The 24,950-nt window shown below is 45.1% G+C and overlaps 1 pseudogene; it reads right to left on the bottom strand.

Annotated features, from left to right (window-relative positions):
- Positions 1–22,026, bottom strand: part of LOC129072260 (L-lactate dehydrogenase B chain-like) — a 34,028-nt pseudogene extending 12,002 nt beyond the window's left edge.
- Positions 22,027–24,950: the final 2,924 nt, after the last annotated feature.

The following is a 24,950-nucleotide window of genomic DNA, read 5'->3' on the forward strand; positions in this document are numbered from 1 at the left end:
AAGGAATAAGGGAAGTGTTTAGAGACGGTGCATGTGTCTTTAACCTTGACTGTGGTGATGGTTTCATGAATGTGTGCGTATGTCCAAACACATCAAGTTATATACATTATATATGTGTAGATATATATGTGTGTGTATGTATATATATGTATCAATTATACCTCAATAAAGCTGTGAAAAATAAAAAACAAAGCAAGAAAATTAATCCAGATTGTAAAGGAAAAATTAAAACTGTCCTAATTTGTAGACAACACCATTGTCTAGGCATGAAATTTGATGAAATCTATAAGAAAGTTACTAAAACAAAGAAATGAATTTAGCAAGGTGGCAGGATGTCCTTCAATATACAAAAATCAATTGTATTTCTATATAGTAGCAACAGACAATTGGGAATTTAAATATCATTTACAATGGATCAAGAAATAGGAAGTACTTAGGAATAAGTCTGGAAAATAATGTAAAGTCCTATACACTAAAAATATAAATGCTGAGAGATTTTAAAGAAAGCTAAACTCAGCGGAAAGTTATGTTATGTGCATGGGTTAATAGACTCAGTATTGTTAAGACTTCAGCTCTCAGGTTTACCTAGAGGTTCAGCCTAACCTCAACTAAAATCTCAATAGGCTCTTTTGGTAGAAAATTGACAAGCTGATTCAAAAATGTATATGGAAATGCAAAAAATACAGACTAGCACGACAGCTTTGAAAAAGAAAAAATATTCAGGTATAATTCTACCTGTTTGTAAGACATTATAAAGCTGTAGTATTATATTGGCATCAGAATAAATACATAGACCCACACATCCACAGACAACTGATATTTTGACAAAAAAAAAAAAGGTGTAAAGATAATTTAGCAGAGAAAGGACAGTCTTTTCAACCAATTATGCTGAAAAAATAGTATATTCTTAAGCAAAAAAAATTTTGATTCTTACCTTGCACCATTCACAAAAACTAATTTAAAGTAGACATAGACCTAAAACTATAAAACTCCTCAAAGGAAACATTGAAAAATCATTATGACTTTAAGTTAGGCCAAGATTTCTTAGATAGGTCATCAAAAGCACAATTCATACAAGAAAAATTTCTTTAATTGACTTTATCAAAATTAAAAATGTTTGGTCTCCAAAAGACAAGATTAAAAGAATAAGAAAATCCACAGTGTGAGAGAAGTAATTTGCAAATTATATAAACCATTTATACATATGAAGAACTTTAAAAACTCAATAATAAGAAAATAAGCAAACCAAAGTGGATAAAATATTTGAACAGTAGTTCACTAAAGAATTTATACTGATGGTGGATAAACCTATGAAAAGATGCAAAAGATGATTAGTCACTAGGGAACACAAATTAAAACCACAAGGAGCTATCACTACAAATCTATTAGAATAGTTAAAATAAAAAAAGGCTCAATATACCAAGTATTGGTAAAGATATGGAGGAACTAGAACTCTCATAGACTGCTGGTAGGAATGTAAAATGCTACAACTACACTGGAAAATAGTTTAGTAGTTTCTTAAAATATTAAACATATTATCTAGCCATTTCATTCCTAGGTTTTTACTCGAGAAATGAAAGAATACGCCCATGCAGAGACTTGTACGTACATGTTCCTAGAAATTTTATTCGTAATAGCAAAAACCTGGAAACAACCCAAAATGTCCTTCAATAGGTGAATGGATAAACAAATGTGGTACATCCATACAATGGAATACTACTCAGCAATAGAAAAAAAACCAAACTTGATACACGCAACAACATGGATGAATCTCTCGTTGAGTGAGAAAAGAGTAAATAGCCAACCTATTCATATAAAATTATTTAAACATTCAAGCTAGCCGTAATGACATAAAGCAGATCAGTAGTTGTATGGGGAGGGACCAGAGAGAAGGGCTTACCAAGGGGTACACAGAAACTTTGGGGGAGATGGATGTGGTCCTCATCTTGATTGTGGTGATGGTTTCATGGATATACATACATAGGTCATACAGTACACTTTAAACATGTGCATTTTATCATATGCCAATAATGTCTCTAAAGAGATGTTGGAAAAAACCTGACAAAGGATTTTTATCCTGAGTAGGAATAGAAGAAGTAAGAGTAGAAGAAGTCTGGGACATATGGTTTATATGCTGAAATACACTAATTTAAAGATTAATGTGAGTGGCTATTTGGAATCAAGACTGTTGCCCTTGTGGGGATAACTCCATAGGGAGATTGGGGCAGAGAAAGGAGGGGACTCTGCTCCTCATGGCTGGGCACGCAGCTCTGAATCCACACCCCTGAAGAGCTCTGGACTGGCATAGCATATTGCTTGTCGACTGGGGCTTCCCTGTGTCCTGGACATTTAGATCAACTTGGTTCTACCTCCCAGTTCACAGCCTGTGAAAACCTGTAGCTTTTTTTTTTTTTTTTTCCCCTTAGCTCTGGACAATCCCTGATGGCCTAATGCCCCTGTCTTTTCCTCTCGTCTCCTGAGAGCACAGCCTGCTGCCATCTTGGCTGCAAAGGCCAGCGTCTGCAGTGGTTTCTACAAAAGGCTGCTTGTAACAGACAACGCACGGGGGCAATGTACTTACTCAAGATTTGAGGAGCCATCTACCATTTTGCTGTTCCTCTCTCCTCCTCACTCTTTTCCTCTCCCTTCCTTTCTTTTTCAGGATCAACTGTTCCCTCTCCAGAATCTCAAGCTTGTATGAGTCTACTGTGGGGTTCCACTCCAAACCCCAAGGTTGTTAGGAAGATATTTTAAACTGAAGACATTTGAGATTCAACCAGGGCAGAGAAAAAGCTTTCTTGGAGCTTGCCTTGCCTGAAGGAAAGCCACAGCTTCTGGGAAATGAGGTTGACATAAATCCGTTCTTTGGGGCAGTTTTACAGTGCTGAAGAAGACCTGTATGACAAGCTTTATCACGAACTCTCTTACCTCTCATTTGTTCTCCTAAAAAAACCCATTTGTCTTCCTGAAGAAACCTATTGAACTTCTCAAAGGAGTTTTCCCTCCCTTCCCTTCTCCCACTGTTAGGTATATAAGCCCCAAATTCTAGCCACCCTTTTGTGTTACTCATCATTAAGCCCTCTTACATATATGAACATTGCGTGTGTAAATAAACTCTTTTCTCTTGCTAATCTATCTCATGTTCATTTAATTTGCAGGGCCCCCAAATAATCTCAGTGAGTAGAGCAAGTTTTTTTCTCCCCTACACTATCCTCAGCCCTCACCTCCCGAGTCTCCGAGTCTCTGTTTCCATCCCAGCTGAGATCACCCAGGCATTGTCGCCAAAAGGTGTGTGTTCTGGACCCTGGAGTTCTCATACAAGCTGCTGAAGGAAGAATAACTTCTTCTTCTCCTTGCACAGGAATAGCAAAACCACTGTCTGCTTGCCTCTTCGGAGGATGGGTTAACATAAATCCAAATTACTCAAAGGAATATTCACATTTTGAACCAACCACTATCAACAGACTCTCTGTGCGTAAGAGAAGCTGTTCCCTAGGGAGAGTAAAAGAAGAAACTGCAAAGCTTTTGTCAAAATATTTGGCCACCAAGAAGTTTCTGTTTGTTTAACGGAGACAACTGAATGACTGCCACAGTACTGTCTGTTCTCTGCTTATGATTCCCCTGCCGCCCCCAAAGAGCAGGCTCTGCCGATGTGAGGTGGCAATTTGAGAACATGAAACTTTGAAAAGTAACCAGATTCATGGTAGTTGACAATGTGCATGCGGCAGCCTTCCTCCACATCGGCCCCAGCTTCTGGAACTGACAGGAATATGCCAGTCAGGAAGACGAGATGCTGTTGATGGACAGTAAGTATGAGAAGTCCCTTAGACTCAACAGGGAAACTTCAGGGGGGAAAAGAAAACCTGTAGAAGAGGAAGCCAGCAGACAATAGGAGAAGGTCGGAGGATGTGGCAAGCCTAGGGACTGAGACGCCAGGATGACAACAGGCCCTGAAGCCCCTGATGGGGTGAGGGCTGGGAGATGCAGTCTTTTTGTCAGGTAACAATGTTAGTGTTTCAAGAGGGAGCAGTGGCGGTTTGGGTCAGAGAGGAGGGGGGTGGAGGGGCGGACGTATGCCTGGAAGGTTGGCTGGCCTCAGCGCACCTCCCCCCTCTGCCGTAATTAGGAGGGGGGCGATGTGTTTGCCTGCGAGCACATCCAGCCCCTTCCTATGTGCAGTCCGTTGTCAGCTGCTGGCCTTCTCCAGCCTGGCACACAGGGAATTTTAAAAACAAAGGTGGCCGGCCACATAACCAAGACCTATAACATTTGAGGGAAGCCAGCACCTTAAAGGAGCACCAAACTTGATACGGGAACTTACCTCTGAAAATAGTTTAAAAAAGCAAGCAGAGCAGGACTCTGAACACATTTAATTATTATCCTTGGAAAGATGTGGGAAGATGTTGCAACCACAAGAATCAATGTAATACACTCATGTTCACAGCAGCATTATTTCCTATAACCAAAAGGTCCATCAACAGAAAAGTAGCTAAACAAGACATGGTATGTGCATATGATCAGGTCTTAATGTTATTCAGCCTTAAACAATAAGAAAATTTGGATGCATGCTACAACATGAAGGGATCTTGAAGGTATTAAGAGAAATGATATTAGCCAGTCACAAAAGGGTAAATAAATACTATATTGTTCCACTTACATGAAATACCTAGAGTAGTCAGATTCATAGAGGCAGAAAGTAGAATGGTGATTGTCAAAGGCTGGGGGTGAGGAAATGGAGAGTTCTTGTTTAATAGAGACAGGGTTTCTGTTCAGGATGATCAAAAGAGTTCTAGAGACTGGGTGGTGGTAATGATAGCACGGCAGTGTGAATATACTTAATGAACACTAGTACATTTAAAAAGAGCTAAAATGCTCCTTTCTTTTCCAACTTTATTGAGAAGTAATTGACAAATATAACTGAATATATTTAAAGTGTACAGAGTGATGAATTGACATACGTATATATTGTGAAATGATTACCAAGGTCAAGATAATTCACACCTCGCACAGTTAATTCTATTTTTGTGTGTGGTGAGAATGCTTAAGGTCTACTTCCAGCAACTTGCTGGTACACAGTACAGTACTATTAACTGTGGTCATTATTATGTACATTAGATATTCTGAACTTATTTTTTTATCGAATTTTTTGGAAAGAAAGAGAGAGAGAGAAATACCTATTTGTTGTTTCACTTATTTATGCATTCATTGATAGATTCTTGTATGTGCCCTGACCAGGGACTGAACCTGCAACCGTGGTGTATCAGGACGATTCTCTAACCACTTGAGCTACCCAGCTAGGGTTGAACTATTCTTTTTATAACTAAACATTTTTATTCTTTGACCTACATCTCCCATTTTCACTCCCTCTAGTCCTTGGCAGCCACAATTCTATTCTCTGTTTCGGTGAAAATCAGCTTTTAATTTTTTTTGTTTTTGATTCCGCATAGTAGTGATGCCAAAATAGCATTTGTCTTTGGCTTATTTTACTGAGCATAATGCCCTCCAGGTCCATCACTGCAGTTTGCACAAGTCAGGATTTCTTTCTTAGGGCTGAATAATATTCCATTATATGTTATATATTATACATATTTTATTTCCTTCATCCGTTCATCCATTGAAAAACATTTAGACTGTTTCTGTACCTGGCTATTATAAATAACTCTGTAGGAAACATGGGAGTGCAGTATCTCTTCAATACACTGCTTTCATTTCCTTTGGGTGTATACCCAGGAGTAGCATTGCTGAATTAGATGGTAGTTTTATTTTAAATTTTTTAAAGAACCTTTATACTGTTTTCCATAGTGTCTGCACCAATTTACATTCCCACCAGTAGTGCACAAGGTTTCTCTTTTCCACACTTGTTACCTTGTCTTTTTGAAAACCACCATTCTAAGAGGCACGAGGGGCTCTCTCATCACAGTTTTGATTTTGCATCTCCCTGATGATGAGTGGCATTGAGCATCTTTTCCTATCAATGGCCATCTGTATGTCTTTGGAAAAAATTGTCTCTTGAGCTCCTTAGCCCATTTTAAAATTGGGTTTTTTGCTTTCTTGCTACTGAGTTGTGTGAGTTCTTAAAATATATTGGTTGTGCAGAAACATTTAGTTTGATATAGTCCCACTTGTTTATTTTAGCTTTTCCTGTTTGAGTTTTTGATGCCTTTCCCAATAAATCATTGCCAAAGCCATGTCAAGGATTTTTCACTCTACATTTTCTTCTTTTACATAATGCTAATGAATAGCATTAGAAAAAAATGTAAGTTAAAAAACCCATTTTATTGACGTATTATTGACATATAAGAAGCTGTACCTATTTAATGTATACAACTTCATGAGTTAAGAGATAAGTGTACACCCATAAAACCATCACCACCATCAAGACCAAAAACATATCCATCACCTCTGAAACTTTCCTCTCACCCTCTTTGTTATTGGTGTTATTATTTTTAAAATGTGAGTTTGAGTAGATATGATGAAAAGCTAAGAATGGCCAGGGGGAGAATAAAGAAAATATGTAAATTCCAAACTTGGAAGAAAAATGAAACAAAACAGTTGTAATCAATTTGACCTAAGCCAGAAAAGGAAAAACAAGAACAAGAAAGCATGGAGAACACAAAATTATTTGGCAAAAAACTCCAGACAATCATAACAAGGTATTAAGCTGACTTATTAAAGGACAGGGACTCTCAGTTTGAGTGAACAACTCAAATCCAGATACGTGTTATTTACATAAGAAATTCTTAAAATGACAAAAGGATATTGAAAATAAAGATGAAAAATATCAACAAATATTAGCAAATAAATCTGGAATAGTGATATTAATATCATGCTGAATGAAATTTAATGTGAAAAGTATTATAAAGGGCAAATTGAGGCACTGTTTATAGGCAAAAGAAATAATAATCCATCAAGGAGTGATCAACATTATGAACCATTTTGTTCCAACAGTATAGATTTGAAATATTAAAGCAAATCCAGATAGAAATACAAAGAGAAATGCACAAAGTCACAATTATGTATAAAGCTAAAAGAGAAAAGTGAGAAAAAAATTGACAAAGCCTCCCGCTTCACTCATAAATTGACATAGTAGATAAATAAAAAGGAGGTAAGAAAATAGGGAATTCAAATAGAAAATTACAAGTTGAATTTTGTTTGTGTTGTGCCTAACAGAGAACATAGTATTCTTTTCACTTATATTACTTATATTATGTTCTATATTAAAAATCAACCCTAATTGGGCCACCAAGGAAATCGTGATAAATTCTAAAAGGCAGAAACAAGCCATTGTCATACAGGCCAATTCAAACAATCTATTTTCATATGCAGAATGCAATAGAATTAGATAGTAACAACAAAACCATAACCAAAGAAGGTAGGGAGCAGAATCTGTGGTGGTTGAATAGAAACTGGTGCACATGATGAGTATAAAGTTAGGTGGAGCATGAGAGAGTTTAAAGTGGACTTAGTCACCAAATATGTGAATACATAATTACAAATACGTAATTAAGCCATGTATGTGCCTGGTAGCAAGGCACTTCATGCCGAAAATTTATTAATCAATATTTACTCAACTTTAAAAATGGCTATTGTCTCACTCTTATTATTCACAACAAAGCAATATAGTAAATTAAATGCATCCTCAATTATTCAAAGCTGTTCCCACAGAATTATTACACCTAAATATTGTGTTTTAATGAACTGTGCTTAATTTCCACACAATCTAGTGACCGTATGTGCTACATCTCCCTCCCGGGGTTCTGAGACAGTCTGTCTGGCGCTGCAGGCCACAGTGGTTTCAAATGTCAACCTCAAAACCCCCTCCTGCTCCCGCCCCCCACCCCGCCCCCCAAGCCCACCTCAACAATACTTTCAGTTACTGCTTAAGGCTCTAGAGGGATGCGGGGGCAGGGCAGCGCTGCTCCCAGTTACCAAACTGGGAGATCTTTATCTATGAGCAAATAAATGCGAATCTGGGAATGGTGAGCTCCAGTCACTGCCTTTAGGCTGTGGAATAGGGAAGAATCAACAGGTTCACTCCCCACCAGTTCCTGGGGATCCAAACCCAGAAAGTAAGGAGGGAAAAAACAGCACAGTTTCAAGCCAGCACGTTCGCATCCTTCACCTTTGGGTCCCAGGTTCTAGGCAAGCGTCTGGTAGACCCGCTGGACATCAAGCTTCCTTCCCCCGCTTGGCTCCCGTTCCGTCTGGCCCCATTGTCCTCCTGGTTTACTCTCAAAAGCCAGAGGCATGAAATTCACTGATGGTCCCTGAAGGTGCCTTCATTTCTTCCCTTGGGGTTTCACACAGGGAGGGAGGTTCTCCCAGGACAGGACAGAGGCCATGACCTTGAAGCGGACTTGGGTGTTGGTGTCCCTTTAAAAGCTCCCCTTCTCTTAGGGTCTAATACACAACTGTTGTTAGCCAGGGTTACAGGCAAGATACTTTTTTTTTTAAAGCAATACTTACCATCTTCCAATATACTATTTATTTAATTCATTTTGTTTATTGTTTGTCTCCTCCTAGAATGTAAGTCCCTTGAGACCAGCATTTTGATCATGTGTTCACTAATCAATCCCCAGTACCTGCCTCTTAAAAAAATCTGCCGGAGGAGTGGAAGGAATTCCTGAGGAGCTGCCACATTCATTTATCACCATCGCCGCTGGCGCTCACCACCCAGACAGCCATCCTCCCCAGGCCGCTGCCTCGGGCCGGGCAGGTCAGGGCCTCTGCCGAAAAGTGAAGTCTGCAATCTCAGCAGTTTCATGTAACTAAGATTAATTTCTCTTTGGTGCTGCGCGTCCAACCTTGGTTAGCAGGGGCGGGTCACACTCACGTGGTCACTCAGGGACCCAAAGTGATGGAGTTCTGCCATCTGGAATGTTGCTGGTCACTGCAGAGCCACGGGAGACAGCCAGAGGATTACATCCTGGCTCCTGTGGCTTTAGCTCAGAAGGGGCACCAGTCGCTTCTGCCCATGGCCTAGTCCTTAGTCAATAGACTAGTCCTGTCTAATTAAAACGGGACTGGAAGCTGGGGGGACGAGATCGACTATGAAGCGGGCATCACTGCCCTTGCCCGCTCCAGCCCATTCGTACTCCTTCATGCTCACTCTCATTCACACCCGCTTCTGCCCACTGACACACGGGCTGTTCCTACACACCCGTAACGTCTCTTGCTCACCCAGGCCCAATACCTGCCTCACCTCTTCTTCTCAGCCACAGTCCCCACTGCAGCCACCCTTACCTAGTTGTTCAGAGCCAACCTTGTCTAATGGCCCAGGCTCCATTCCTCATGTTTCTTATGAACCAAACTGCTCTTTGGCACGGGGGGCCTCTCCGGGGAGAGCACTGAATACCATCTTTTGGGAAACAGAACTCCTTTGTATTGTCAAAAAGCGTTATAGATTGCCACATGTTAGCAGCAATATTTGTAGTAATTCTTGACTGAGAAAACACTTAATGTTTAAAAAGCTGGCATAAAGTCAGTAATGCTTAAGCATCTATCACCACTAGAAACATCGTTGTGCGTTGATATGTAAGCATGTAATATATTGAGGTTGGAGGACATTTGGGTTCAAGCAAGGGTCCTTGCCAATATTGCCACAGCTTGCAAGCTAGAAGCCATTAAGTGCTAATGAGCAAGAGGGCAAAGTGCAGAGAGGCGTTCACTTTCTTTCTCACTTGTTGGCCAGTGAAGTTGACCTCAGGGCATGAATCAGCTATCTCACCCCAGTGGTGACTGGTCATTGTCTGTAAGCCCCTGTCTGTAGCAGCGCTTCAAGTTAACTGCGTGGCATGTTCTCTCCTCATGGACAAACTCCATTTCCAATATAGGTCTCTGCTTGCAACTAATAGAAACTGATATCCAGAAAATGCAATCCATTACCTCCCCCACTGTGGTCCGCTCACCACCAGGATTTCATTTCACGTTTGAGGGTTCCCGAAGATGCTAACGTTATGCCAAGAGTTTTCTAAAAATGAAAGAGATTCACTTAGGGAGCTCTGCCCGAGGAGAGAAGAGATTCCATGAGGTGTCTAGACTTGCCGCTGTCTGACGCTGATTTCATAGCTTTTCTCCTATTCCACCCTTTCTCACCCCAGACCGTCTGTCTGTTGAGACTGACAAAGGAAAAAAGACATAACTGTTTCCTACAAGTTCCTAAATCCTCAGCCTGCCCAAGATGACTTTGTCCTTCAAGTGTTCGGTGAAAGTGGTTCAAATCCCTTCTTGCGCATAGCAAATCTCGGCTGTGCCTTCATCTTTGGAGCTGAGATTTCCTCTCAGACGACTGTTCCTCTCAGACGGCTGTGCAGCCCACATCAGGGTGGGCGGCAAGTTCACTGCTTTTAGTGAATACTGAGGATGTCTGGAAGGGCCATGCCCACAGGCAGGGTACCGCAGTGGCTGGTCTTCTAGATAAGGCATGGGAGACTACCCGGGTGCGGCTCCCTGCACCCCATGTCCCCGCCCACACCCACTGCAGTGACTCGAGACGGCTCTCCACGTCCCCCTCCCTCTCGTGTTGTTTTTCTTGTGTGCTCCTGGGCACCACAGCCCCTGGTCCCTCTTCACCTTGGAGATGAAGATCCCATCTCCTTCTTGTAGAAGGGCCCCTTATTCCAAGGTCCCTAACAGATCCCTCCTTAGTATTCAAGTGTAAAGATGTATATATGTGTTTGTGTTTCTCCTTTATTTATTCTTATGTTTAACTTTTTAACCAGAATTTACTTTTTAGAGCAGTTTTAGGTTCACAATGAAATGAAGCAGAAAGCACAGTGAACGCTTCCCCCCCGCCCCCCCACGTACACAGCAAGTCTTTTTATAACATCTGCATCATTTCTATGGATTCGAGGGTGGGGCTGGTCTGCAGCCTGGGCTGCCATCTTGAGACTACAAGTTCACCCCCTGGGCAGCGGGAACCCCAGCGTCTCTCCCAATGCCTTAAGGATTCCTGGGTACAGATTCTCAGCCCCTGCCTCTGCTGAGCTCTTGATCCCCCCATGGCATTCCTGAATCTTCTGTCCCTTGTCTCCCACGAATTGTCTCTCTGGGGATCACATCACCTTGCTGGGCATCTCCCCAGTTTCTTCACTCTGTCAGAGTGCCTGAGGGGTAAGTCTGTGTCTGACACACAACTTCCTCAAGGCTCAGGCAATGAAGAAGTTTCTTTCTTACAGCAGAGCAGTAAAAACAGAAAATACTTATGCACAGAAGTCCCCGGGTTATGGTGGGATATGTCACCTCCACTGGTACTCTTGTCTTGGGCTCCATTGTCTGCTCTCCTTCCCTCTGGCTTCAACCTCCAGTCTCCTCCCACACTTTCCTGGACAGTTCACACAGAGCCCATCAGCCACATCTGTCTGTGCCCAGAGCTTCCAGGCCTCACACAGAGGACCTTCTTTTCCAAACCAAATACCCATGGAGGTGGTCTGCTGTACCGAGACTCTCCTCTTCAGGAGAAGAGCTCATGATCCACTCTGCGTCTTTCCTCCCTCCTTGCGTGTGGCCCTTCCAGTCATATATTCACAGACGTCCAGGCTGAGGGGGACCCCAGAGTCCCTCGAGTAAAACTCCATGCTGGATGCTCGAATTCCTCCCTCAGTCACTGAGCAGTGACAGACCCTGCTCGCACCCCTATAGCCTCCAGCGTTAGTGGCGGTCCAGCTTATTTTGCCACAGGGACAATTTATGCACCTTCTTGAAGGAGGCAATAGACCAGCCTCAGCCTCCAGGGCCGCCGCCAGGATGGCTGGGGTGGCGGAGCCTGGCGCAGGCTCCACACTTGGTACACGCTCACTACTGCCGTCCCATCACAGAGCCGGTCTGATAGATAAAACCAAACAGTGCTCACATACTGAGCTGATCTGTCCTTGCACCGGTTTGTTTTCAGCCAGTACCGTAGGTCCTTGAATAACATCATTTCAATCAATGTCGTTTGGTTATAATGTTGATGAGGAAAAAATTCTTGGCTGGGGCCACTGTGTGGAGTGTGCACCTTCTCCCCGGGTCTGCAGGGATTTCCTCTGGATGCTCTGGTTCCCTACCACATCCTAGAGACGTGAGCCGCGAGCGAATGGGTGTGTCTGCAGCGTCCCAGTCTGAGTGAGCACGGGCGGGGGGCACGCACCCTGTGCTGGAAGGGAGTCCTGTCCAGCGCTAGTCCTGCCTTGTGCCCTGAGCTGCCAGGAGAGGTCCTGGGCACCTGGGACCCTGAACTAGAATAAGCAGGTTGGAAAATAATAACCTTGTTTTTCTTAATCTCCTTAAATGTATGTATGGTTCACATTTATTTCAATGTTTAACATTAGAAGTATTTTGGGTCCTCATTTAGAAGTTTGGCAATGTTTTTGAAATATGCTGTAGGAACTTAACTCTTGTTTATATCAATCGGCTTATGGTAAAAGTGATTTCTCGTATGTTGTTTTTCTTAAAGCTGTAGTTTCCAAGAATCTATGGGCGATTAAAGTGACGGCTGACTGTGTCACCGTGGAGGGTCTCTGCCGTGTCCCAGTACCCCACGCAGCCCAGGACGGATGCCTCTGGGACTTCCGTGGGTGACCGCGCCTGTAGCTGGGCCTATTTGATTTGTAAAACTACAGAATTTCTGGGAGGTTGGTGGCAGAGGGGGCGGATGGCGGGGACCTGGGGGAGGCGTGCCTGGGAAGTCCGGGATCGCAAGCACCGGCTGGTGACAGGAGCCTCACCTGCAGTGGCTTGGGCACATCGTGGTGGGATAACAAGCAGGTGCCTAAAGCTGGGCCAGGAAGAGGCTCTTCTAAGAATCTGTGTGACTCCATGACTTGGCCTCTTCCTGACCATGGCACAGACCACAGACCAAGCTGCTACAGCCCAGGCTAAGCCCTGGCCCTGGTGCCTGCACCAGGCCAACCACCTGCTGGCTCTTGCCTGGGGATGAGACTTATCAGCGCTCCGAGCCCCCTCCGCCCCCAGGAGCCTACACCGCTGACTCTAGGCAGCAGCAGCGGCAGCGGCAGCTCTGAAGCTGGCAGATGGTGCGTGTCTGCCTCGGAAGGGTTCTCCCTCCTAGGATACCACTGACGTTCCCGAGAGGGGCTGCGAAATTCTCAGATAATTCTCAAAATAAAATTAATTTTAATACATTTTCATGTAAAAATAATAAGTGCTAGACAGAACCATGTGGGGGAAAGCTGGTTGCAGAAGGAGAGTCAGGAAACGAAGTCCGCCACCTCGTTCCACCGCCCCTGGGCTAGCACGCAGCCAGCGCAGCAGGTGCCCAGGCCCAGCTGCAGGGGACCCGCAAGCCCCATCACCACACCTGCGAAGCCGAAGACCCCTTGAAGGCAGTGTCTGCCCTTTGTCACTGCTGGGGAGTGCTTATTGCGACCAGGAAGTGCCAGGAACCCTGGAGCTGCATCTGCACGCCAACTCCCTCCTCGCCTGGCTCTCATCCCCTTCTCCCTGCTCCAAGTTCACGGGCTGTTCCCTCTCTTCTCACCTCTTCCTTTCTCCTCACAGCTCCTCCCTCTCTCTCTGCCTCCTTGGTTTCTGCGCCTTCCCCTTTCTCGCTCCTCTTTCCCCCTCATTATTTCTCTGCTGCCTACTTCTGTCTTTTTTCCCCTCCGTTTAAGTCAGGGAAAAAAGGCCTGGCAGGCAAGACAGAAATGTGCGGCTCACCTGGCCCAAACTCAGCCTCTTTCAGAGAGGTTTTCTCCCTGACTCCCCTGTTAGTTAATTTCATTCTCATGGTCTTTGTACCTCTCTCCTCTTCTGCTGCTCTCTGCTCTGACCGCGGCTCTGTTGCTAAGGCTTGTCTTGCCCTGTCTCCTCTTCCCTCCTTTTCTTTCCAGGTTCCCAGGATAAGACCTGCACCCACAGAGGTACCTTTGAACTCGAGACGGGACCTGAGCTGCCCAGAAGCTAGGGATGGACAGGGACGGACAGGCTTCTTCTGTCCCTGAGGGCCTTTGCTGGGAGGTGGATGTTTGTTGGTTTGGGGATTATTTTCAGGTTGCCACTTTCCAAGTGGATTGTCGGAGAAAGGCAATGAGCTGTTCCTGACGTGATCTGAGGGCGAGCCTCAGCTCAGAGCCCTTTGCACTGCAGTCTGCTGAAATAGCTCGCGGCCTTTAGAGGCCTGGGTGGAAGAGATAGGAGGGATCAGGCAGGGGACACACACACACAGACACACACACACACACACACACACAGCATATTTTAGGTATGTTGTGTTTTTTTCCTTTCTCTCTTGAGCTTCAAGAGACCACCTTACTATTTATTATTTCCTTTCACAGGTCAGAATCTTCTTCAAGGACTAGAACCGATGTGCTTTCCTCTTCAAATCTCCCCTGATATTTTTCCCCTCTCTGCGCCCCTCTGCTCCAGCAGTTCCTCCTTCCGCTGCTGAATCCCAGACAGATGGTGTCTCCCCTCTTATGACCCATTTTCTGCCAATTTCCTACTTCCCCTCTGGTTTTTAGTGAGTGACTCATAGTAGGGGTTCAACAGTAGATGAATTAGCTGCTTCCTGCCCGTACCATGGGCAGTCCTGCCTAAGTCAGCCCGGCGCCGCCACCTGGGCACAGCTGTTCCTCATCTGCCACATCCTACCAATTCCCTGGGACCAGGTGCTCATCACCTGAGTCTCTCCAAGTTCTACATCCCCACGGGGCTACTCTGGCCTTTATTATATTAGTAAGAAAATGGAGACAGTCTCCATCCTTCGTATGGTGGGAAACGTAGTGTCGTGGTCCCAGATTTTGAGGAGTTTTTCCTAAATCTTGCATTTCTCCTCTCCAGACTCTCCCTCTCACTCTCGCGCCTGTTTGTCAGGCCAAACTTGGTTCCCCAGAAAGACCACCAGCCCAGGAGTGGGGTGTCGCAGCATTTTAGTAAAGGTTCAGGAGGAATGGAGGTGTAGTATTAGATTGCAGCCTTGACTAGCAAACAACTTAAGTTTGAATATGAGACATTTCATATTCAAAATATGAAATGACCTTTGGGGGGGAAGTTTATTTTTTTAATTTTTAAAGCTGTTTATTTTGAAATAATTTCAGACTTACAAAATACTGCAAAAGTATTACAAGTATTTCCATGAACCTATCACCCAGGTTTCCCATGTTAACATCATACACAATCACAGTTCAATGATATTAATTAGGTAATTAGCATGGACACAGTGTTATTACTTAAACTGTAGACCTTACTCAATTTTTTTCAGTTGTTCCATTAATGTCTTCGGTGTGGTCCGGGATCCAATCCAGGATCACATGTTGCATTTAGTTGTAATGTCTCCTTAGTCTCTACTAATTAGTCTCTCGTCTTCAATGAAGAGTGACGAGGAGTTGCTTTGTAGAATGTCCCTTGATTTGGGTTTATCTGATGTTTTCTCATCATTAATTCCGGTTATACATTTTTGGCAAGAGCACCGCAGAAGTGATAGTGTGTCCTTCCTCGTGTTTCCTGTCAGGAGGCTGTGACGTCGCAAGGGGACGTTCTCTTTAATCCCTCAGCTGGCTCATTCAGCAGGCGTCTGCTGTGCGCCTCGGATGTGAAGTCACGATCTTCCCCTTGGTGCTCAGTGAGTATCCCTTGGGAGGATACTCTGAGGCTTCTGTAAATACATTGTTTCTCATCATGTTTTTGCCCACTAATTTTAGCATCCGTGAATAATTCTTGACTGAGAAGTGATTAATATGGTGTTTGCCAAATGGTGATTTTCTATTTACATCATTTCTTCTACTCTCATTGGGATTTCACCGTAAGAAAGGGCTTTCCCTTCTCATCCCTTCATTCATTCAGTTTTAGTCATATTAGTATTGGCTCATGGACATGTTTTAGTCTATAGATTATAATCCCTTATAATCATTATGTATCTTATTCAAATAATCTTAAATTTGACCATTGTGAGCCTCTACAAGTTAGCACTTATATCCTATACAAACCCCATCAGTTTGATCATTTTCTTACTTTCTAGTACCACAAAATATCCCAGGATTATCTTGTACTTTCCCAGCCCAGCCTCAGAACCAGCCATTCTCCAAAAGAGCTATGGTTTCCTAGAGGACATTATGCTTAGGGAACTGAGCCAGACACAGAAAACCAAATATCTTGCGATCTCACTTATATATGGAATCTACACTAGTCACACTCATAGACCAGTGGTTGCTAGGACCTGGGGTAGTGAGGGAATTGGGGGGGTGTTGGTCAAATGGTACAAATTTTCAGGCATAAAATGAAGTTCTAGGGGCCTAATACGCAGTAGGATAACTATGAATAATAATGAAATGGTCTAAGAGAGTAAATCTTAAGCGTTCTCTCCACATATATACACAAATGGTACCTATGTGCGGTGACGTGTGTGTTAATTAACTTGATTGTGGCCCTCATTTCACAGTGTATCAGTATATTAAATCATCATGTTGTACATCTTAAAAAAAAAAATAAAACCTTCGATAACTCGAAAAGGAAAAGAAGCCACCGTTCCATTTAATGGAGAGTGGTACTTAGAAACCGGGATCCGGTGTGTAGGTGTGCTGACCGAGGCTGGGGTGCCACCTCTTCGAGGCCCTCTCTGCAGGCAGTGCCAGGAAAGGTGTGTGCGCACTGAGATAATGGAAGTTTGTCGTTCCGGACTGCCAAGTACTTTCTATGCAGCAACAGATAACCAATAAGAAGGTTTTTAAAATTTAGATGGAAAGGTCTGTTTAAATTTTTGGTTCTAAGTTCTAATTTTATTGCACTGTGACCAGAGAGTGTTGTTAATATTTCTACTTTAAGGAACTTACTGATGTTTTCTTTGTGACCTAATAATGCTCAACTTTTGTGAATGTTTTATGTGTGCCTGAGAAGAAAACATATTTGTTCTCATCAGAGTATAAAGCCTGATATATATGCATAAGATATACATCATCTTTTTAGTTATATTAATTAACTCAAAACATTTGCTGAGTGCCTTCTGTGTGCCAAACTGTATACTGGGTTCTAGGGACAGAGATGAACCTGCTCTCATAGAGCTGACAATTTTATAAACAAAGATAATGAGGGTTATAGAAATCATCCATTCACACAAAGGTCCTCTGCCTTCTGAGAACGATAATAGCAACACAACAACAACAACAACACCATCACCCCAGCTTCCAGACCCTCGTTCTTTCTCTCTGTGGGACCATTCCACATCCTTATCCTAAAGGGGTCTTTCCTCTGTCTCATGGAGGAAAGAGCCTCCTTGGGGCTGGGTGGATATCTGATGGCATCTGCTCGTGCCTGTGCTCGCTGGGCCTCTCACTACATGCAGTTGTGCCTGCTGACCTAGCTGACCCCCTGAAGCCGTCTTCAAGTCAGAGCCATATTTTCCTGCCTCCTGACCCCCAGACTGCCTTCCCGCAGAAACTGGTATGTTCACTGCCTGTGGTAGACCTGGTGGCTACTCCCCCAAATTTCCTCAGTCTCTTGTCCATGAATGAAATGGCTATGTGCAATGGCCACATTGTTTTTAGAGCATTGACCCAACCCTAGTTCCAAGAGTTGATTCTGATTCCTTTTTACTTGGTCAGGTTCCTAACCTCAAACCCCTTCTTTCAGTGTCTTGCTCAGTCAGCCCAGGCTTAAGCCAGGCAGTGCAAACCCTTCCCCTGGCCAAAGATATTAGCTCAGGGAGGGGTATGTGACCCAAATTGGGCCATCAAGATGTAAGAAGTTTCCATAGAGATGATGGAAAAGAACACTTCTTACTGGCCTGAGAGATCTACTGAAGGCTAACCCTCCTCTCTCCAGGTGGTGGGATATAGAAGCAATACCTGGAGCTGCTGCAGCCCTTTTGCCATCATAAGGAAAGCTGACACTAAAAAAGGCAGAGGGAAGAAACAGAAGGAAAAAAAAAAAAGAAAGAGGTCCTTGAGGACACTGTTTAGCTACTGAATCCAACTAACTCTGAAGTCTGCCTTATCTCAATAACGTCCAGATCCTGAGAAGTCCTCATATTATTTAGACCAGTCCGAGTTGGGTTTCTTAACTTGCAACATAAAAATTCCTGGCAGGATCAGGGTCTGTAGAGCTTTCTGATCACTGGCTTCCTAGTCCCCACTCCCTGAAAATCTCCTCCGTCCCATCAAGGAGAGGCACAAGGTTCGGTCCTGCTGACAAGGCTCCACTGTTGGAGCAGCACTGACCTGCATGTGTGGGGGCTTTGGGTCACATGCACCGGAGTGTTCAAATCCTATCAAAGTCTCTCACAAACCGCATGGCCTTGGGTAAGTTACCTAACTTCTTTACGTTTTCTTCTTTGTAAAATGCCCCCCCCACCAAAAAAAAATCAATCCCGTCCCTCTCAGAGCACTTGTGAATGAGATGATGCATACAAAACCGAGCACCCAGGAGGACCACCGCTAACATGGCCTCCACTCTCCCCTGTTTTTGTCCCTTCATCATGGAGCATGCCTCCCTGTGCATCGAGTCTGAAAGGAATCGCTGGCCCTCCAGATGTAGGCTTTTCCGACGGAGAACCCCAGTGACTTCCTGAGAGGAAAACAAATCCCCTTCGCCGGAGAAGATGAACAGCTCAGCCATTTCCTAAAACAAATATTAGTCCAGCTCTGTCTGGGGAGAGCAAGCTGCTCCAAGAACTATTTGTGTTTGTATCCTTCAAGGAGCTGATGAATGTGTCTCCGAGGACAAACCTCTTGGGGGGTGGGTGTGCAGAGGGCAGCTGCTCTGGGAGCTCCCCAGCTGGCCTGTCGTCCTCCTGCAGGCGCCATTTATCTGGCATCTGGGGCATTGATCCATCTCCATCCTCCTTGTGTTTGGGGGCTGGCACACTGGCTGCCAGGGCCGCCCATACCTGGGGCCTGGAGCTGGCTTCCCGGGTCAGACTGGCTGTGCATTCAGAAAAGCCCTGAGCATTTCCAGGGGGAGCCAGACCCCTGCTTCCAGGTGTTTATGGCACACACGCTCACCTAGGGTCATCAACGTCAGCGCCGTCGACATCTTGGGCCTGGGAATGCTTTGTTGTGAGGGCTCCCTTGTACGTGGCAGAATATCTGACAGCATCCCTGGCTTCTACCCATTAGATGCCAGTAGCACACCTCTCCCAGCTGTGACAACCAAAATTGGCTCCAGACGGTGCCAAATGTCCCCTGGGAAAAGAGGTCACCTTGGTGGAGAACCACCGTTCCAGCCAAAGGCAGGGAGCACTCTGTAGTTAGCTGTGTCTTGGTTCATATCCTGGCCATATCACTCACCAACTGTAAAAATTGGCTTCTTTACCTACTTCTCTGAGCCTTGACTTGCACCGCTGTAAAATGGGAACCACCACAGCACCTGTTTCACAGAATGGTTGTGAGAGAATGAGGCAAGATTATTTACAAGGAAATAGCACCCAGTCTCCTTCATCCACCTTAGCCTGCTCCCCGTAGACTGTGAACTCCATGAGGGCAGGACGACGCCTCATTGCTCTGCACCCAGCATGTCTTCAGCACCCAGCACAGGGCCTGGCATACGCTTGCTCCTCAGGAAATGAATGGCGTTCCTGGTGCTGCCCTGGACCTCGCATTACAATCTCCTGGGCTTGCACATTACGGCTGCCTCACATACTTGGCAAGTTCCCTCAGCTTCTGGCCTCCCTGGGGGAGGAAATCCTTCTCCCTCAGGGTTTTATATATTTTACTTATCCTAAACTCACAGTTTCCTCCCTTGCCTTCCCCCGCACGCCCTGAAGGAAGGCTCTGGAAAGCTTGCTTTTTCCCTGGCCCATTTTCACCACTCTGGAGTCAAGGTGCATGATAGCAGCCTCAGGAGCATCTCTCCCCAAATTCCCATTGCCGACTCCCACTGCACCCTCCAGATCACAGATTATTTGGGGAGAAGAGATGATTGGCGTACCTTGGATCTAATGAGTAATCAAGTCTTTCTTGCTCTAATAAGCTGCTCTGCCAACTTTACCAGGTTTCCTTGGATGACTCCTCCTCACAAAGTACATGCCTTGGTTGACTTTGTAACATTTCCTTCATCTAAAGCCTAGTTTATGAAGTGCAACTACATCCCCAGAATTATTTCTACTGAAGGAAAAAGGGCATTCACCTCAGTAATATGGGTCTAGACCGGTATTAGAATCTCACGGGGACTCTGGAGGACAAGACAGGCTTCTCTCTGAAGGACTGACAAGGTGACAAAGAACATGTAAGCTCTGAATTGATTGAAAGAGGTTGTAAATGGAGGTGGAGAAGCCGCTCAGGAGCTCAGTCCTGCCTCTCTAATCCACTCACTTCATGCTCAGCACCAACACCTGGATTTAGGCCTCCTCATCTCTGACCTGGAACATTCCAGCCAGTCTTCCTGCTTCCATTTCCCTCAAATCTGCCTCCACAGAGCTGCCAGGGTGATTTTCCTAAAATGCTAATATGATTGTATCACAGCACACCTAGAATCTGTTTACATTTTATCATGGTGTTATCTGTAATCATGGAACATTGGAAAGGAGCGGGGAATGGTTAAATAAATGCTGGTACAAATGAGGAAATATTTTATAGCCATTAAAACTCACATTTTCTTATCATTCAGTCACAGTTGCCCCGCCTTTTCCCCCATCGCTCTGCCCTGCCCTGTGCCCCCCACTCCCACAGTCAATCCGTCCCCCTCCATTGTCTGTGCCCATGAGTCCTCTATTCGTGTTCCTTGACTTGCCCTTCCCCTTTTCCCCCCAATATTCCCCTCCCCCCTCCCTTCTGGTCACTGTCAGTTTGTTCTTTACATCCATGTCTCTGGTTCTGTTTTGCTCACTTGTTTGTTTTGTTAGTTAGGTTCCACTTATAGGTGAGATCATATGGTATTTGTCTTTTACCGCCTGGCTTATTTCACTTAGCATAATATTCTCCCGTTTTAACGACTAATTAGAAATATAAAAATAGTCATAATTTTACGAGAAAAATATGGATTCAAAACAATGGCACAATACAGATTTAGTAACTGTATATGAGGTCTGTCTGGAAAAAAATCCAACTATTGTTAATATAATGAGAATGGTTTGTGCGGTATCAGTGTAACCCGACAGCCAAGGGGTGGACTGGAATGCGCCTGCGTGAGCCATGACGACTTCACTGTACTAGTCAGTGGGGGTGGGGGACGCCACTGAGTGAGCACGTGTACTGTGTGGCCATTGCTTTCAAAATGACCGAGCAAACAGAGCAACAAATCTGCATCAAATTTTGCATTACACTTTGAATATTCCTCTGTATTCAGATGGTTCAGAAGGGCATAGCAATGGGCAACTAGTGACTGGCAGCTTCATCACGACAGTGTGCCCGCTCATGCGTCACGTCTTGTGAAGTCTTTTGTTGAAACATCAAATCACCCAGGTGACTGAGCCCTGCTACAGCCCAGATTTGGCAGCTTATGACTTCTGGCTTTTCTGAAAACTGAAATCACCTTCGAAAAGGAAGAGACTTCAGACTGTCCACTAGATTCAGGAAAATACAACAAAGCAGCTGATGGCAATTGGGAGAACTGTGTGAGGTCCCAAGGTGCCTATTTTGAAGGGGACTGAGACATAATTGCCCTATGTACAATGTTTCTTTTATCTTCTTCGATAAATGTATCTATTTTTCATAGTGAGTGGCTGGATACTTTCTGGACAGACCTGGGATATATGTATATAATTTCATGAATTTGCAAGATTGGAGTTATATATTTGGAGAAAAGTAACAAAATCTATTTCTAGTTAATAAGTTTTTTTTTCTAGATATGAATGATTTTTTTTGTTTTTTCTAGATATAAAATTTATGAGGTCAGAGATAATCTATCTTACTCATTATTAACTTCTAATGCCTAGCCACTCAAAATATCTATGGACTTGAGTATGGTATTCATAATTTCCAAATTTTATCCAAAAATATTGTCTTTAGTTTTGTTTTCCTAGAAGTAGACATTGAGACAAATATGTCAGTGCAAGTAGATCACCGGGGAGGTGGTCTCAGGTGGAGGTGGGGAGGCGGGGTGGGGCAGGAAGCGGGGCAAATGGAGCGTGTTCTCTAGCGAGTTAGCACAGTGGGCCATGGCGGCTTGGTCCTGCTAGGCAGCTCGGGGAGGCTGTGTGGAACGTGCTTGCAAAGAGATGAATCAGCAGCAAAGCAGCTGTGGCATTTCCCATCCTCCACACTGACAGCAGCTGAGCCCTCAGGACTGGCAGGTGCTGAGGGGGTGTGGGCAGGGCCTGACAGGGTCTACAAACAAGTTGATTAATATGTATTTATATTTATTAATGACCTTGAGTAAGTTATTGAACCTCCCTGAGCTTCAGTTAACTCCTGTCCAAAGTGGGAACAGTCCTCCCTGCCTGACCTTTCTCTATGACCCAACTGGAGAGGGGGTGTGTGTGTGTGTGTGTGTGTGTGTGTGTGTGTGTGTGTGTGATGGACTGAATGCTTGTGTCCCCCTCAAGTCCCTATGTTGAAGCCTTAGCTCTTGATATGACTGCATTTGGAGACAGAGCCTGTAAAGAAGTGACAAGAGTTCAATGAAGTTGAAAGGGCGGGGTCCTAATCCAGTAGGACTGGTGTCCTCAGAAGAAAAGGAAGAGACAACAGAGTTCTCTCTCTCTCCCCCGACCATGTGAGGACACAGCAAGAAGACAGCTGTCTGCGAGTCGGGAAGGAAGCTCTCAACAGGCCCTGAGTTGGCTGGCACTTTGATCTTGAACATCCTAGCCTCCAGAATGGTGAGAAATAAATGACAGTGGTTGAAGCGCCACCACCAGACTATATGGTATTTTGTTATGGCAGCCCGAAACCTGTAGGACATGTGTGTGTCTGAAAGCAAGAAAACAATATAAATGTAACTCATTTTTCCTGGGTCTTGTTTGGCAGAAGAATGAGATCCTCAAAAGAGCCAGTTCCCATTCTGGTGCAGGAACACCAGTGGGCCGGGGCTCAGCTCCTCCGAACTCTGTAAGTGCCCGGCGGTGGGCGGTCTTACTGTGTTCTGCAAGGAGTCCCCTGGGGCCTGTGGACCTGTGGAGCCGCATTGCTCTCCTTCCCCGCACTGCGCACAGCGGTGATGTCTCATCACTGTCCCCTAGAGGTGGAAGCCGCGCTGCAGATGCCGCATAGTCAGGGTCAGGCCTGCGCCACGTGGTGCTGAAGGCGCAGTCCTTCCTTCTGCTGCCACGGTGGCTGCTGGGCTGCTGCCTGGATGCTCCGGGCTCTGATGTCCCCATTCTGTGGAGAAGTTCTCCCAGTGTTTGCCTACTCTTCAGGTGCATCTCTCTCTCCATAAGTCACAGGATAAGTCTTTGGGTCACTGAGTGACATGGCCCATACTCAGGATTTCTTCTCCCAAACTCAGGCTCTTGGTCTTTGCATAAAGCATGTGGGCCTGGCTCTGCTTTGTGGCGTGAGATCTTCCATAGGAAGCTCCTCCATCCCTTAGATGAAGGATGCACAAGACCTTCAGACTGGCCCAGCTGTGACTAAGTTCCGGCCTCAATCTAACTAACTTCGGTTGAAACTGAGCATTCGCGATACCATGCATCTCGATTAAGCCTGCATGCTCTCCAGTTATTGGCTGTGTGGCCTTAGCAAGGTTACTTAATCTCTCTAAACCTTCATTTTCCTTATCTGTAAAATGAGAATAATAATACTTCTTAAACAGGGGGGTTTTAGGGATTAAAAGTTACAGTGCATACAAAATGCTTACTGTGTATCCAGCAGATGCTGTGGACTGAATCGTGTTCCCCCAAATTCACATGCTGCAACCCTAACCTCCCACGTATTTGGAGATGGGTATTTGGTAGATAATTAGGCTTAGATGAGGTCATAAGAATGGTAGGATTAGTGCCCTTCATAATGGGGTTAGTGCCCTTATAAGAAGAAACACCAGAGAGTTTGCTTGCTTCCCCCACCCCTTCCTGGCGTACACATGCCAGGAAAAACCTACAGGAGGACAAAGCAAGAAGACGGCCACCTGCAGCCAGGAAGAGAGCTCCCACCAGGAACCAAGTCGGCAGACGCCTTGATGATGGACCTCCTAGTTCCCAGAACTGTGAGAAATAAACTCTGCCTCTGAAGCCCCCTGGTCTGTGTATTTTGTTACGGCAGGCTTAGTGGACCAAGACTGTGGTTAGTAAGCTTTCAACATATTTTAACTATTGCTAAAATAACAGTGGCCATTGTTATTATTTATTCTTTGTATTAGGAAGAGTACCAGTTTCCTAACAAGAGGCCCAAGCTGTCAGGATTGTTACAGAGGTGGTATTTCTAAGATCAGTCATATTTTCAAGGGAAAATCAAGCAGGAAAGAACTCCCCCCTGGATCTAGATACAGGACCCGCCTCCAAGGCCACCTGGCCATTGACAGACCCTCAGGGATCTAAGTTTATCCTCCCCCACCCTAAATTGAACACTCTGTTTGGCCAGCCTCTCTGTGCCCTCATCCGCAGTTTCAGGGTGAGAGGACCAGGGCAGCCCTGGTTTCCAGGACGAGATGAGCCAAAGTTCCCAGGGATCCATCCTGACTTTGCTGGAACTCTCCCAGTTTTAGCCCTAAAATCCCCATGTCCTGGGAGCTCCTTCGTCCCAGGAGGGTTTGTCAGCGTCCCGGGAGGGCAGGATGCCTGTGGTCTCTGCTCACGCACAGGCTGGCCGCACCGAGGGAGAGCGCACTGGAACCCGTGCTGACAGTGCTGAGCAAGGCATCAGCTTCTTCCAAGCATGTGCCTGGATGTCCCAAGGGGCATTCTGTTCTGGAAGGAATCCCTGAGCCTTCCTGGGAAGACCCCCATGGGAGCGGCAGGGGAGCAGCTCATCACTGAAGTTAGCAGTACCACCACCCTGGCCGGACAACTGCCCTGCTAATCTGATCCGTGATTTGATGAAGAGCATTGGGAGGCAAGACCCCCACTGGGAGCCTGTGCTCAGGGCTACAGGGCTGGGGGAGGGGGCATTCCCCGCTGTGAGTGACACAGCCTGCCTCCTCTCATTCCC

Source organism: Pteronotus mesoamericanus, unplaced genomic scaffold (genome assembly GCF_021234165.1).
Source record: "Pteronotus mesoamericanus isolate MK-2021 breed Mesoamerican mustached bat unplaced genomic scaffold, CSHL_Meso_final contig_317, whole genome shotgun sequence".
NCBI classification, from domain to species: Eukaryota; Metazoa; Chordata; class Mammalia; order Chiroptera; family Mormoopidae; genus Pteronotus; species Pteronotus mesoamericanus.